Here is a 13,440-nt window from a genome sequence, read left to right as displayed (position 1 = left end):
CCCTGGGTCTCACCTCTTCTCCACTTCTGGGACCCTGAGCCCCCTCATCAGCACCTCCTTCTGATTTCTGGACCCAGGGCATTCTGAGGCTTGGTAGCCTATCGAGCTCTTTTTCTATTGACCTCTAGGATGATATTAGATTTTTTTTTCTTTTTTAAAGATAGATTTATTTATTTATTTATTTATTTATTTATTTATTTATTTAATTGAGACAGAGAGAGGGCACAAGGGGGGGAGGAAGATCAGAGGGAGAGGGAGAAGCAGACTCCCCACTGAGCAGAAAGCCAGATGTGGGGCTTGTTCCCAGGACCCTGAGATGGGGATCTGAGCTAAAGACAGATGCTTAACAAACTGAGCCACCCTGGTGCCCCTAAGACAATATTCGAAAGTAGCTTTTGCTGCTCTCTTAAACCAGTTTCTACTGGTCCACCCACCCCATCTTGCAGAATTGTGTTGAAGTACATCTTTTGCAGATGACCCCTCCTTCATGCCCTTTGTTCCTGTGTATTTATTCTTTGTGTTTCATTACTGTCATTTTTAGGAGACCATAAAGATAAACAAGTGTGAGTCCGTCCATCATATTTAGTTTGCAGCCATTTTAAAAAAATATCCAAAAGCTTTTATCACATTTGTCACAAATTTGTTGGTGGAAACAAAGCAAATGCATTTCTGGCCAAACTTTTCTTTTTATTGGTCAGTGATGTTGAGGATTCGTTTCTTCTTCTCCAACATCATTCCATTCCCAACCTAGTGATTGTTTATATAATGGTTGACCACTGTCTTTAATTGGAGCAATTAGCACATCAAAAAATGAGCCTGGAATTTGCCACAGTATTAATCATAGACTTAAAAGTCTCCGCACAATTTAGGGTTTGATGGTCACTTTAGGTGGCAGCAACAAAGCAAATTTTCAGATAAAAAGCTAGTCATAAAATAATATTGTTTTTAAACTAAATTATTTCATTTGTGAGATTAAAATTGTAGTTAAATTCACAGGCAAGAAAAATAGAATTCGGGCAGCCGGGGTGGCTCAGCGGTTTGGCACCTGCCTTTGGCCCAGGACGGGATCCTGGAGACCGGGGATCAAGTCCCAAGTAGGGCTCCCTGCATGGAGCCTGCTTCTCCCTCTGCTCATGTCTCTGCCCCTCTCTCTGTGTGTGCCTCTCAGGAACGAATAAATAAAATCTTAAAAAAAAAAAAAAAAGGAAAATAGAATTCTTTATTTTATTAACATTTTAGTAGTAATCTTTAGCATATATTATGATGACTAATTACATTTTCCTAAAGCAATAAGTTTAATGTTTGATACTAAATTGCTGTTTTATCATGATGAATCTTTAATTTTTTATTTTTAAAGATTTTATTGATTAATTTGAAAGAGACAGCATAAGCAGGGCCAGGGCCAGGGGCAAGCAGACTCCCTGGTGAGTGGGGAGCCAGTGGCAGCTCAATCCCAGGACCCTGAGATCATGACCTGAGCCAAAGTCAAAAGCTTAACCAGCTCAGCCATTCAGGCACCCTTACGGTAAATCTTTTATAGTGAGACTTTGGGAGAAGGATGCCACTTCTGCAGAATCTGGGCAGAAATCTCAAGTTTTAATGGCTTACAGTGAAACTACTCTAGTAAAACAAGTCTGGCTACTGTTTGTTTGCCCACCACATATTATCATACACTGGGCCACTACAGTATGACTGTCATTGAATATACTGCAGAGCCATAGTATTTTGTACTATAAAAACACTAACTTGTTTTATTGGCTATTATCCCCAAGAAGAAACCTTGGGAAGAATGAAATGGACCCAGATGCCTGATTTTGAAATCAACAAAAAGATTTATTACTTAATCACCTGAGCATTAAAGAGCAGTTTCCTTGTTGTTTGGGGCCACTTCTATTTCTCACAGTTGCATGGATAGGTGTATTTGCATGGACATTTACTGATTCTATAAAGGCTCTTGAACCATGGTGTGGAATCCAGCTAGCAGTTAGCTGAGGTTTGCATATTTCCTTCAGGTTAGCAAATGTTTTGGTTTCTTGGGCTGGCCATTAGTAATTCTTTAGTAAAAAGAGTGGTCCTGTTAAAACAGGGTGCATTGGGGCACCTGGGTGGCTCAATGGTTGAGCATCTGCCATTGACTCAGGTCATGATCCCAGGGTCCTGGGATGAGTACTGCATCCTCCCTCTGCCAACATCTCTGCCTCTTTCTCTGTGTCTCTCATGAATCAATAAATAAAACCTTAAAAAAAAAAAACCTCTTTGTTTAAAAATAAAATAAAACAGGGTGCATTGAACACGTCTTTATCTCTACTTCCTCCTGCAGTCCCACTGGTAGAAGAATAAGAGAAGAGATGATAAGGTTAAAGATGACAACAAAATCTAGTAACTGGAAAGTAACTAAAGGAGAAAGAAATGACTTAGCTGAACTGTGAAAGATGAACCTGAGCATCTGTAGGCTCTAAGATCAAGCCTGGTTAGCCTGCAGAACCTCATAAAGGTTAGAGCAATCAAGGTTCCAGTTATCATTGAAGGTGGGAGTGAGTAATAGGGCTGAAACCAGAGGGATTGATTCAAAATCTGGATACAAAACTATTAGGCCCCTACGTCCTCATGCCAAGCAGCATAATCAAGTTCCCACCCTATTGCTTTGCTAGGGCTGCCCTAACAAAGCACCACAGACTATGTGGTTTAAACAACAGGAATTTATTTTCTCATAGTTCTGAAGGCTTGAAGTCCAAGAGTCAAGGATTTGGCAGTTAGTTTCATTCTAAAGCTGGTGGCCGATGTGTGGTTGTGTCCTCAAATAGTCTTTTCACTGTGAATGCATGTCTGTGTCCCAATCCTTTTCTTTTCTTTTCTTTTTTTAAGATTTTATTTTTCAGTAATCTCTACACCCAATGTGGGGCTGGAACTCATAACCCCAAGATCAAGAGTCGCCAAATGAGTCAGCCAGGCATCCCCTAATCTCTTTTTCTTTTTTTTCTTTTTTTTAAGATTTTATTTATTTTTAACACACACATGCAGAGAGAGAGAGAGGCAGAGACACAGGCAGAGGAAGGAGCAGGCTCCATGCAGGGAGCCTGATGTGGGACTCGATCCTGAGTCTCCAGGATCATGCCCCGGGCCCAGGCTGCCCCTAATCTCTTTTTTTTTTTTAATAAGGACATTAGTTATAGTGGAATAGGACCCAGCCATATTATCTTTTTTCTTAATTCATATTATCATTTTATCTTAATTGCCTCTTTAAAAGCCCTCTCACTACAATTACATTGTAGTGGCACTGGGGATCACAACTTAACATTTAGGGGAGGCACAGCTCAGCCCCAAACCCTATCCTTCCTCCATGCTGGCAGGAGACAGACGTGTCAAATGGAACCCAGCAGACTTTAAGCTAAGGTACATCAATCATCAAGAGTGAGGCATTGGACCTAACAGCAAGGAGAGTAAGTGAAAGACCAAATGCTCATCAGGGAGACACCATCTCCTCACTCTCTCTACTCAGCTTCGCGAACCTGGAGCCAAGTGTATACTACCACCACTCATGCCTCCCCGCATTAGTCAGCAAGTCCCATGCTCACACAGGGAATGTCTAATATGCCACACTCTTAAATATAAATATGAGATCACAGATTTGAGAGAAGCCATCAAAATGAAGTATAAAGACCAGAGCAAAAATCTAATTAAGAGAGTGATCTTGAGGTAAGCAGTACAGGGATGGGATAAAGATTATAAAATTAATATATAAGAAGGTGTTACAGTCATGAAAGAAGAAGAGCATGCTGTTTAAAAACAATAAAAAAAATCATCAAAGAACCAAGATGAATTGTGGACTTCAAAATATAAAAGCTGGGTAGCCCCAGTGGCCCAGCGGTTTAGCACCACCTTCAGCCCTGGGTGTGATCCTGGAGACCAGGATCAGGTCCCATGTCATGCTCCCTGAATGGAGCCTCCTTCTCCCTCTGCCTGTGTCTCTGCCTCTCTGTGTGTGTGTGTGTGTGTGTCATGAATAAATGAACAAAAATAAATAAATAATAAATAAATAAATAAATAAATAAATACAAATAGAATAGAAAAGCTGAAATAGAGCCATTTGTCATATACTTAAAGATAGAATCTAAGAAACCTTCCAGAAGGTAGAATAAAAAGACAGCAATATAGGCAATAAGAGAGAAAAGATAAGAAAATTGCAGGATCAGTTAGGAAGATCTAATATGTGACCCATAGGTGTTTCAGAAAGAAAGAATGGAAAAAAGGTTGGGAAGAAAACTTTTAGAGGAAAAACAAAATACTACTTTTGAGAACTCAAGCATTGTGAGTCTCCTGATTGATCTGATCACGTAGTGCGCAGTACAGTGGATTCTAAATGACGTAAATTGAGGCAATTATGATTAAATTTCTGGGCTGACCTTTCCAGAGAGTAAAAGTAAAGTGAAATGAGCAGAGAAAATGCTCAGACACAAAGGCTCAAGAATCAGAATATATTAGCTCTCTCAACAACATTGCCAGCTTGAAGCTATTAAAAGCAGTACCTCTGATACTGAATTGTATGCCTACACAAGTTATCAATGAAGTATAAAAGTAGGATGAAATTCAACTTCAGAAATGGAGTCTCAAAAGTGCCTCTCATGCACTCTTTCTCAGAAAAATTTGGACAACGTACTCCTTTAGAAATTAGGAGAATGAGGCAGAACCAAGAAAGACAGTCTTAAGACCCAGAAAACAGGAGAGTCAGCAGAAGAGGCAGTTGGAGGGGTGTCAGAATGGTGGCTTTGTAGCAGGCTCAGAGAGCAATGAAACCCTCTTTCAACAGAGGTCTCTGGGTGGCAGGAGGAGGTGGAACCCAACGATTACATTTAACATTGTGGAAAGTTATATTGAGAAATTTTTTGAGGGTGTGGAAAGCCAGAGAAAACAAAATACATAGTTAGCATTCAGTAGCTCCAGGGGGAAAGAAATTATACAAGAATGGAAATACTATCATACTAATCTTAGTATATACTTGGTTTGACAGCAAATAATATTCATGTGATCATAGTAATGGAGTTGCTGAATGGTAATTTATTAAAACTGTTGATAAAACTCAATCAGGAAGGTAGAGGGAGGAAGACAGTGGTGTCGTGTGGGGGAGGAGGAAATGGCAGGTCTTGACGGAGAGTGATGTCCTCATCTACTATAACAGAAAGTCAATGGTTGTTGCCTAAATCTCATAAATCACAAACTAGCGACATAAATACTGAGTCAGGAATGCCTTGAGCTGCTAGTAACATCAAGGCTGATTAATAGTGGTTTAGAAAAATAAAATTTTGTTTTCTTCACTTTAAAGAAAAAAGATCTGAGAGTTAACAGCTGCTTGCTTCAGTTCTGCTCAGTTTTGACATCTCTGAGAATCTCTTGGCCTTTTCTTGTGGATACAGAGGACCGCTTCAACTTTAACCATTATGTTTAAGGCAGTAAGAAGAGGAAAGAGATGGTGTGAGCCTCAGTGGTACCATGTATCAGGAAAGTAATTCCCTCACTGACATTAGAAGCTGCCAGTATGGGACGGCTGGGTGGCTCAGCGGTTGAGCATCTGCCTTCTGCTCAGGGCATGATCCCATGGTCCTGGGATCAAGTACCACATCGGGCTCCCTTCATGGAGCCTGCTTCTCCCTCTGCCTATGTCTCTGCCTGCCTCTCTCTCTGTGTCTCTCATGAATAAATAAATAAAATCTTAAAAAGAAGAAGAAGAAGAAGAAGAAGAAGAAGAAGAAGAAGAAGAAGAAGAAGAAGAAGAACCTACCAGTATGAGTTCGTGGTTCGTGTCCTTAACCAAAAACTGGGTCACACAGTCATCCCTCTCTGCAAAAGTGGCTGGAAAGATTGGTATCTAGGTTTCCCGAACCCTAAGGTGAAGGCAGGCAAGAAAGAAAAAAATGGAAATATATTCTGGATCAGCCAATCAGCATTATTATTTAGAAATATGGAAGTAAATGCTAGAATTTTAAAAAGAAAGCTCATAAAAATAGATTGCCTCTTAGGAATGGGATTGGACAGTGGGGCGGGATGAGGCATGGACCGCTATTTTTCATATGCATTAATCAATGTAATATATTATTACTTAATGTAATTATTTGGCTGATAAAGCTATGGATATCATTATATATATATACACATACCTTATACACACATGTCTACATGGTTATACAATTTTGATAAAAATAAAATTTAAACATAAAAGTGCAAACAGATCCTGTTCCTTCTTGTCCAGGGTCTTTGAATTTACTACTCTACCTCCCTAAACCTTGACTCTCTTTTCTCTTTTATCTAACTAGCTCTTATCTTCCCCTCAGGTCAGGACTTCATCATAAGGGAAGTCTCTCTCTCTCTCTCTCAGATTCAGGGTAGTGATATTGGGAAGATGTGTTTCTCCATGATTTATTAATGAGGATCAACATGCTCCTCTTCTTGAAACCACTTATCAGTTGTAATTTCACATTTACTTGAGTGATGTTTGATCATTGGCCATCTGCCTCCACTACACTCTAAGCTCCAGGAGGACAGAAATTATGCCTATTTTAGGCTCATCATTGTTTCCCCAGAGCTTAATACCTTACCTAGCATTTAGTAAATATGGGATGAATGAATAAATGACAAATACTCTGAATTATGTGCATTCTTCCCATCCTACAACTATTCCATGGTCAAGGGACTTCGATTGAGAGAGATATCAAATTGAGTACTTTCACCTGCAATGTTGAATAAATAAGTGAATTCCAGGAGTATATATGGTGTACCTTCTATATTCTAGGTGCTAAACTGGATTCCTCATTTAAGTTTCAACAGTACTCTATGAGATAGGTGATTATAATAGTTAAGAATGCTTTCAACAGCAAGTCAAAGGGAAGCCAGCTAGCAGGGGCTTTTACCCAAGACTGGTTAATTTATCTTATGTGATAAAAAGTTAGGATGAACAGGGGGAGGTGATTGTTAGCATCAGATTGGCAACTCCATAACTCAGAGATTGGGGTCAGTGTCCTTGTGCTTGTCTACCTCTCAAGTAAAAAGTATCATATACAACCAAATTGAAAAGCAAGAAAAAGGTAGGCAAGGCACTCACTTCAGTCATGAAAATCTTTTCCAGAATCCCTCATCAAACTTCCCTTTATATCTCATTGATCAGCACTGGGTCACATGACCAGTATAGATCAGGAGCTGTATCCACCTTCCATGAGATCAAGGAATCTCCACTCAACATTTGAACAAATAAGGGTTATCTTAGCAAGAAAGAATTGGGAGACTGGCCTTTGCTTAAAAAGAGAAAAAAGGGCAGCCCTGGTGGCTCGGGGGTTTAGCGCTGCCTTCAGTCCAGGGTCTGATCCTGGAGACCCTGGATTGAGTCCCACGTCCCACTCCCTATATGGAGCCTGCTTCTCCCTCTGCTGTGTCTCTGTGTCTCTCATGAATAAATAAATAAAATCTTTTTTTTTAATGTGGTAGATTTAGTCAAGATTGACTTCATAGAAGAAAAATACTTAGGCAAAATTTTGAAGGAAATAACACAAACTGATTTTTTTTTATTTTTATTTATTTATGATAGTCACACAGAGAGAGAGAGAGGCAGAGACATAGGCAGAGGGAGAAGAAGGCTCCATGCACCGGGAGCCTGACTTGGGATTCGATCCTGGGTCTCCAGGATCGCGCCCTGGGCCAAAGGCAGGCGCTAAACCGCTGCGCCACCCAGGGTTCCCCACAAACTGATTTGATGGAGAAAATGGGAGGGTAGTTGTCGGGTATTATATTAATACTGTTCTCTTCATGTTCACTTTCATATAAAAATTCTTTTCATGTATCCCACTGATCATCAGAGCATCACTCCCTATTTGGGGAATGATTATTGCTTTGATGGTCTAAATGAACTATAAATAAATTGAAAAGAGGTGGACATTTACCCAAGGGAAAATGCCAAAATGGGAACCTAGAGACCATGGCTGGGGCAACAGCAGAACAAAATGTTCTCTCTGAGATTTTTAATGAGGCATGCTCACTGTTGATGCTTCAACATACTCTTGAAAATGTCTGAACCTGGAAAAATACATTCAAATTTCCTAATATCATGAGATTGCCCCTTCCTTGTTTGTAAACCTTCAGCAATTCCGCAGTACACATAGGGTAATCTAATCCAATCTAATCTATGAATTGAGACCTACCCCAATCTAAGTCCAATTGCCTAAATCCAGCTAGTCTTGTCTTCTGCTAAGGAAATCCAAGTTGAATGTGGTCCGATGTGAGATTTGCAGGGCTACAGACTAGAGGGAACTGTCCTTGTCCAAAATCACAAGTGTGAGCAGAGTCACAGACCAGGAATGAAAATTGGGAGGTGGAGCAAAAATGGCAGAAAGGGTATTTGGAGGAAACTTGAGTACATGGGCCAAAAGGTAATACTAAAAGTAGGCCATGATCTAGGATATCAAGCCAAGACACATGCATCAGTGAAGGCCAGTTGGGAACACTGAGATTCAGACTGTAAAAAATCTAGGGCAAGTGCCCAGTAGCATTTGTTTGATGGGGATGATTTATTTTTGTTATCTGCCCTAATCTTGATACAGCTTCCTCCATCCCCTGTATCACATGATCTCAATTCTTCCTGAGTGGCTCTGGCAGAAAGCCCTGACCTTTCCCAGGATACTGTGGAGATAGTAGGTTGGTCTCTGTGTCTCATACTGGTCCATGCCCTTCTCAGAATACTAGGCTTAGGAGAAATCCAGAACACAGTATAACTTTCACTGTACTGTTCCCATCTCTAGTTGCAGAGCTTCAGGCAGATATGTGCATGAAGAGAGGACAAGGAGATAACTAAGTCTAGGTGGGCCTCCAACCCAGCAGGAAGGAGATGGTCATAAGCTCTTATGTTGGAGACAGAAGTCATATATGGAAGACTTCTGACGCCATGACTGGTCCCGTGTGGTACTTTCCAAGTTAGAAAAGGGCAGATTTAAATAAAAAAAAGAAAGAAAGAAAAGAAAAGGGCAGATTTGCCAGGAAGAGAGCCCTATAGTGTTGTCCAATTCTGAGGTTCTCTCTAATTCTTAGGGCCAGTTATCATATATCATCAGGAAATTTCTTGAAAATCTCCGAGTGGCCTATAGCTCCTTCTGGTTCCTGTGAGATATTAGATGTTAGAGGTACACTAGGACCTTGCTTCATAAAGTGTAACCACAGATCAGTAATATTGGAATAACCTGAGGGCTTATAAGGAATACAGAGTCTCAGGCCTCCTGAACTGAATCTATATTCTAACAAGATTCATATGCACATTAATATTTATGGAGCATGTCTCTAGAGCATGGAGATATAGCCATGAGTGGCAGCCATATCTTTTGGGGGTTCAGGGCAAAGAAGTGCAGTGACTCTTGAACAACACAAAGAGGGATTCCTGTGTGGCTCAGCGGTTTAGCACCTGCCTTTGGCTCAGGTCATGATCCCGGGGTCCCAGGATCGAGTCCCATATCAGGCTTCCTGCACGGAGCCTGCTTCTTCCTCTGCCTGTGTCTCTGCTTCTCTCTCTGTGTCTTTCATGAATAAATAAATAATAAAAATCTTTAAACGAATGAATAACAGAAATATTAGGGGCACCAACCCCCAGTGTAGTCAAAAATTCATGTGCAACTTTTGACTCCCTGCAAAATTTAACTACTAGTAGCCTACTGTTGACCAGAAGCCCCACCAATAACATAAACACATATTTTATATGTTACATGTATTATACACCGTTTTCTCACAGTAAATGAAGCTAGAGAAAGAAAATGTTATTAATAAAATCATAAGGAGAGTTAATACATTTATAGTGCTATACTGTATTTATAAAAAAATCTGCATAAGATGGACATGTGCAGTTCAAACTTGTGTTATTCAAGGGTCAACTGTACAATTGATTTGTATAAGTAAATTGTAACCAGTGGGCCAGGTCTTTGTAGCAAAGATTCCTCTTCAAAACTCCCTTGGGATCATCAATGGATCCCAACTAAACTAATATGATGAATGGCTAATGGGAAACTTTAGAATGAGCTATTATGTGGTCACCACCTTAAACCTATTGATCAGTCTTAGCATCACTAAAAGTAGAACAAGCAGACCCTATGAGCCTTCTGAAGCATAGTACCACAGTCTATGGCACCACTTTCAAGGTGTTATTGACTAAAAATGAAGCCAAATTTTATCAAGCCTTGGGAAATAAGGAAAATAGGGAAACAAATTTAAGGACACCCCAAAAGGCCAAAGAGGCAAATGTGGACTATTGGGAAGCCAATAAGAAACAGATTCACTGCAACAAGTCAATGACATGTGGAAAAAAAAAAAAGTGGGGTTGGGAGAGGAGGAATCTGCATTAAAAATTAAAATGGATTTAAAAGACAAATGAGGGATGCCTGGCTGGTTCAGCGGTTGGGCAGCTGCCTTTGTCTCAGGTCACGATCCCGGGATTCCAGATCGAGTCCTGCATTGGGCTCCTGAGAAGAGCCTGCTTCTCTCTCTGCTTATGTATGTCTCTGCCTCTCTCTCTCTCTCTCTCTCTCTCTCTCTCTCTCTCTTTCTATCTCTCTGTGTGTCTCATGAATAAATAAATAAATCTTTAAAAGACAAATGACTGAATGTAATTTGTGGACCTCGTTTGGATCTTGATTTAGACAACTAACATTTCAGAAATGTATGGGGAAATATGTAGAGGTATAATGACATGATATCTGAAATTTGCTTTAAAATAATTCAACAAGGGATCCCTGGGTGGCGCAGCAGTTTGGCACCTGCCTTTGGCCCAGGGCACGATCCTGGAGACCCGGGATCGAGTCCCACGTCGGGCTCCCGGTGCATGGAGCCTGCTTCTCCCTCTGCCTGTGTCTCTGCCTCTCTCTCTCTCTCTCTCTGTGACTATCATAAATAAATAAATTTAAAAAATAAATAAATAAAATAAAATAATTCAACAAGAAGTGGAAAAAGATTAGATAAAGCAAATGTGGCAAAATCTTTCATAATTATTGAATTTAGGCAAGTGGGTATGAGAGGATTCATTGTACTGTTTCTCTACTTGCCATGTGAGCTTCATTTTTTTATAAGCAAAAATTTGTTTAAAAAAGCAACAAAATCCAGAACCCAATTTCCATTTTTGTCTAGCTGCAATGCTGCAGGGAAAGGAGTGGACAGGTGAAGGTGGGTATGGAGGGCTTTATTTTTTTTTTTTAAGATTTTATTTATTTATTCATGATAGAGAGAGAGAGAGACAGAGACACAGGCAGAGGGAAGAGCAGCCTCCAGGCAGGGAGCCTGACATGGGACTCAATCCTGGGACTCTAGGATCACACCCTGGGCGGAAGGCAGGAGTTTAAACCACTGAGCCCCCCAGGCTGCCTGGTATGGAGGGCTTTAAACAAGGCTTTCAACAACCAGAATATGTGGGTCTGGCTGAGGTCTCCATGCTTCATCGGCCTCTGAGTGTGTGAGAGCTACGGAAGTTTGTGTGTGTATGTGTGTGTGCAAATGTATGGGGGGGCACTCAATTTGAAAATATGACACTTAAGGAAAATGATATAACTCTTTACTGGGAGCCAGTGAGGACAGAGCTAAGGATAAAGTTCCTAAGGACCAGATTTGCAATAGGAAATTCCTTTCCCAAAATATCAGGTGATGCCCAAACCAAGAAAGAAAAGGGAGCAGAAAGAAACTGGATGAGAAAACAGGTTCCCCAAAGCTAGGTAGGTCCCCAGGAACAAAGAAGCCTCACAAATTATCAGGAGCAAGTTCATGGCCAGGCCTTGGAGTCAGAGATGCAGAGAATGAGCACTTAAGACTTGAAGAAAATAAGGCCAGCCCATGGAGAATCATGTATTGCTTATCCCAGCTCTATGGGCCAAGAAAGAAAGGACATCAACTTTCTTTTCTCAGTTTTGCTTTCTAACAGGCCCCTTCATCGACTCTGTTCCAGGCGAACAGCTGTGCACATTGTCTCTTAGGTACTCACTGAATTTTCTAGTGAGTATTCAAAGCAGTTTAACTCAAGTACCTCAAGACTGGAGGGCTGCCTAGCTGGCTCAGTCAGTAGTGTGCAACTCTTGATGTTGGGGTTGTGAGTTCAAGCTCCACATTGGGCAGATTACTTAAAAATAAATAGATTCTTTTTTTTTTTTTCAAAAAGACTGTCAGTGTAGGAATAAAAAAGAGAAGAAGGGAGAAGATAGGTGATTGCTCTTGATTCTAAGGATTTTAAAGGATTAGGCTTCCATCAGAATCATCAATAGTCCAGAAGGAAGGATCTTCAGAAATTATCCTGGCATCTTAGATTTAATCTTGCTTTTTTTTTTTTTCATTCTGTCAGCTGCTGCTACATAGTTTTTGTAGCAACAGTGTGCTCAAAGTCAGAGTTGCCTGTAAATTTATGGCATGTAAGGCATTAATTATTTGACAATTCTCTGCTTTAAAAATGCCTTTGACATTTCAACAGGAGCAACTCATAAAAGAACAATTTAGGAGTTCTGTTTGTATTTTTGAATGCATAAGCATTTTAAAATGAAACAATGGTATATTAGTTATCAATTGCTGTGAAACAAACTGCCAATATATAGCAGACTAAAACAACATACATCATCTCACTTGGTTTCTGAAGGTTTAGAAACCATGAGCAGGTCTGCCGGGTGGTTCTACCTCAAGGTCTTTCATGAGGCTGTGGTCAAGCCATTAGTTAGGTCTGCAGTCATCCAATGGCTAGAGGATCTCTTTCCGAATTCTCTCACGTTGTGCCATGGACTATTGGATGGAAGGCTCAGTTACTTGCCATGTTAATCTCTCCACAAGGATGTCTCAGTATCCTCAAATGATGACATCTTTCCCCTAGAACAAGTGACAGAGAAAGAGAGAAGGAAATAGAAGCATCTGCATTTTTTACAACCTCATTTTTCCTTCTGTCGTCACACAAACCAATCTCGGTGCAGCGTAGGAGAGAATGAAACCAGGATATGAATATCAAGGAGGTCTCCACCTGCTATTCATTGGAGCCATCATAGATACTGCCTTCCACATACGGGTAATTTTTAAAGCTTAGGGAAAAAGAAACAAACCCAAAAAACAAATGGACAGAATGGTCTCACACATCTTCACTTATGACAAAGCTCTATGCACTGTAGGAAGAACAGGATGGTCTTCTAAAAAAATGAATCTGGGCCAATAAGATATCTAAATTAAGGACGGAACTTAACCTCTACTTTACATAAAACAAGTTAATTCCGGTGGATTGTAATTTTAAGTGTTAAAAGTAAAACAATAAGCCTTCTAGAAGATAACACAGAGAGATACCTTCATGACCTTGGAATAGACCAAAAGAAAAAGAAACAAGAAAAGAAAAAGAGAAAGGATAGAAAGAGTGAAAGAGTAAAAGAAAGATTTGTATAAATCCATAAGAAAAAGACAATCTCCCCCCCC

At 40.2% G+C, this 13,440-nt stretch overlaps 1 long non-coding RNA gene across 3 annotated transcripts in view; it reads right to left on the bottom strand.

Annotated features, from left to right (window-relative positions):
• The window catches only part of LOC129495673 (uncharacterized), a 35,805-nt gene that overhangs the window by 2,895 nt on the left and 19,470 nt on the right, over positions 1-13,440 (bottom strand). For all 3 annotated transcript variants that reach the window (XR_008661590.1, XR_008661591.1, XR_008661592.1), the window contains one exon: positions 12,606-12,852. This is a non-coding gene — a long non-coding RNA (uncharacterized LOC129495673). The remainder of the gene's footprint in view (positions 1-12,605; positions 12,853-13,440) is intronic.

Source organism: Nyctereutes procyonoides, unplaced genomic scaffold, assembly GCF_905146905.1.
Source record: "Nyctereutes procyonoides isolate TBG_1078 unplaced genomic scaffold, NYPRO_anot_genome, whole genome shotgun sequence".
NCBI classification, from domain to species: Eukaryota; Metazoa; Chordata; class Mammalia; order Carnivora; family Canidae; genus Nyctereutes; species Nyctereutes procyonoides.
This window is presented reverse-complemented; position numbering and strand designations above follow the sequence as displayed.